This window comes from Phalaenopsis equestris, unplaced genomic scaffold, assembly GCF_001263595.1.
Source record: "Phalaenopsis equestris unplaced genomic scaffold, ASM126359v1 Scaffold000002, whole genome shotgun sequence".
Classification (NCBI taxonomy): domain Eukaryota; kingdom Viridiplantae; phylum Streptophyta; class Magnoliopsida; order Asparagales; family Orchidaceae; genus Phalaenopsis; species Phalaenopsis equestris.
In genome coordinates, this window is record NW_018164444.1 from 58,037,799 (window position 1) to 58,041,282 (window position 3,484).

The following is a 3,484-nucleotide window of genomic DNA, read 5'->3' on the forward strand; positions in this document are numbered from 1 at the left end:
CCGCTGGCGGAGGTGGAGGTAGCTCTTCTTGAGTTACTATTTACTTTCCTTTATCTGTTGGAGCTGACCTCGGGAGTAATACTTTCCCGCTCCTTATGCTTACTTCTGTAATTTCTTCTTCTTGAGATGTAATTGGAGAATCTTCTGATGTTTCTTCTTTATCAGAAAGATCTAAGTTGATAGCAAGTGGTGCACATTGGTTCCTCTCACCAGACGCTGTCGCAATCAGTATTGTCGATGTCTTCTTCGGTTTTGCTAACAGGTTCATCGGACTTAAGTACGATTTGAGGATTGGTTTGGGAATTGAGATCGAAGCTAGATTGGTCATAATCGATTACGTTATCACTAGAAACAGTTAAAACGTAGCCAAAATCATAATCATTATATTCATAAGACCCCAGAGGGGCAAAAAGATAATCATACAAGGTCAGGGGTTTGAGGATTTTCTTCCCCGAATCTAAGATAACTAATATAGTAGAGGCAGTCCCTATCCTACCTCCCATGCTATCAGTCTTCGTGGTGGTATTCTTCTTCTTCTTTTTTGGTGGCAGTGGATTTCCTGGCAAAATCTTCATCACTGGCTTAGCAGGTTGAAGACTCTGAATGGAGGCTTTCCTTGATGCATTTTGAATTTGGTTCAGTATATTCTTGAGCTTATTCCAAGTCATACTCCATCCATTTTTACCAGCATATGGGTCAATCGGAGAAACTGGCTCAACTGAAACCATATTTACAGACCCTCTTTCAGGTTCTTTTAAATATTTTTTTGGAATCATTATATTTTTTTCCTTAAGATTTTTCTCGAGTCAATCCTTAAAGATGAAACAATCCTCTATAGTGTATCTAAGCATCTGGTGATACGGGCAATAATTAGGTTGATCCTTTTTATCGACCTCTTCAGGTTTCTTTGACTTTGGTAATCTGAACTCAGGCTTCTTCATCAAACTTCTGAACATCTTGGGTACTATTCGTCTTTGAAGGAATAAACTATTTTATTTTCTTCCATCAAGGATAGACCCTTTTTATTTTTTGTTCGGTATGATCTCCCATGAGGCGGCTGGTGGTGTTGAGGGGGGCTTTATATGGTTTTCGACTGGGAATTCTGATGGGAATTTTCTACATGTATCTTCATTGGTTATTTTCCTTTATCAACTGTTGCCACTATTCCCGACTTCTTTTCAAATGCCCTGGTCATTCTGGATTTCTCCGCTTTCTCTTAGGAATCCATATGTTTGACTTCTTCTTGAAGATTGTTGGCTTTGTTGAGTAGCTTCTCAAAGGATTTAATGATGAGTCCCTTGAGCATGAAAGCCACTGGCCCATGGACGCTCTTGAGTATGATCTCATTCGCATGATGTTCCTGTAGCTGAGGTTCACATTTCATGCTAAGGTTTCTCTAACTCAAAATGTAGTCCACTAAAGTCTCATTGAGCTTTTGCTTCTCTACTATGAGATCTCCAATAGACACATGATGCTGCGCTCCGACAAATCTCTTCACAAAAAAATGTTCTAGCTTGGCGAACGTCTTGACTGATCTGTTGGGTAGTTCGACATACCAATCAAAAGTGATCCCTGACAGGCTGCTGATAAACTGTCGAAAGAGTAAAGCTTTGTTTCCTCCTATATTGTCATAACTGGCTAGAAAATGCACTATATGTTGCCTGGGATTTTCAGTCCCGTCAAATATCTTAAGGTTTAGCGACACAAAACCCTTAGGGTAGGGTATGACATCAAACTTTTATGGGTAAGGTCTATCCTTCAAAATCAATGCACCACCCTTAGATTGGGCTAAGGCCTCCCAAACTTGCTCGATCATTTTCTTAAATTCCTTTTTCATTTGCTTTTGCTTAAATTCCTTTTCTGGTATGGCACTTGATGGAGAATCCTTCTTTTGTTGCTCATCTCTATTTGCTGAGGAAACTTCCCTCCTTTAATCTGTGATATGTATAATCTCCAGTTGATTGACTTTTGGGGAGGCTAACTGTTGGGGTTGAGACTGTCCTTGAGCTGTGTCCATGGGGGTCATGACAGCGACCATCTCTTCCATTCTTTTCTCCATTTGGCTGATTTGCTCATCCCTTAGGAAAATAACCCTACGTAGCTCATCTACGATATTCTCTTCAACGAGAGGTTGAGTGTTGTGCGCAGATGCAGCGTCTTTGGTTTCAATGACATAGATATCCATGAAATCTTCCTCGAGGTAATCATTGAAGTCAAAGTCTTCATCATCATCAATGGAAACTCCATGTTCTCGGGCCAACTCAAATAACTAACTCTGAGCTTTTCAACCGTTTCTTCAATTATTGATTCTTGTAGCACCTTAAAATCTGAAGGACTTTCCTAAACATCCTCTACTTGCTCATCCATCTCACCAGCAATTGTTGTGACAATGCTGGATACTTCGAAACTTTGCTTCATTCCATGATCCTGCCCTTCAGGCTCATTGGATCGTATCGATACGGCGACCTTGGGTACCCACACCTCTTTCTTTGACAATGATGTCTTGAGACAAAGTGTCTCAACAGAAACATCAGCATGTCAAAGAGAAGTATGCTCCCGATGTTGCAGACCAAGTATAGTACTAGTGATCTCTTCGTCTTTTCCTTGGGAAATTTAAGAACATCTTTGCGACTGGTAATTGGTAGAATTCTTAGACCCAGGCATAACTTAATCAGTTGACGACCTACAGGTCTAGTGATGGTAGAATCGGTAGTGACGGTGGCAGTATCAACTCTACTTCCTAAGTGAAACCTAACAGGAATGCGAGGAGGCAAGGCTTCAATTGATTTATGAGATCGTCTGGTAGATTTGATGTCTCTTAGAATTTATTTCTTCATGTGAGGGGATACTGCACATCCCACTCATTTGAGTAACTCACCAACTGCACAAGCTTCTTTGGCAGCTAGTTTCTGGAAAATTGTACTCACTTGGGTTATAAGAGCAGGCTTCTTCCTCTCCCCACCATGTTCATGAGGTGATGGTAAAGTAGCAACGATCTTCTGGATACTTTTGTACCCATTAGTATCCATTAAGGGATGGAACATACTCCTTTGTAAAAGTGGATAGGTCTCCAGTAACCCTGACTCCTTTTGATGAGGATCACCATCAGCAGGTACTTCCTTGGAAATCTGGGCTTCAGTAGCCCTCCGAGCCTTTTGGCTGTGGTTTCTCCTTTGGGTTCGAGTTAACGGTACCGTCCTCGAACTTGATCTGATTTCCAAGTTAACGGTACCGTCCTCGAACTTGATCTGATTTCAAATACTGATGGTAGGACAACCAATCCTTCAGTCGGGTCTTCGATGATCAAGACTTCTTTACCCTTAGCAGAAATGGGAGCAATAGGCTTAGCAGGTGTCGTGGTGGAGTAGTCTTTACCTCTTGTAAGAAGGGAAATTCTGTGGAAAGTTCAGGTTGAACTCAACAGAGAGTTCTTGAACCTCTGGAGTGACGACTTTCATCACAACGAATGGCCTTTCCCTAGTAA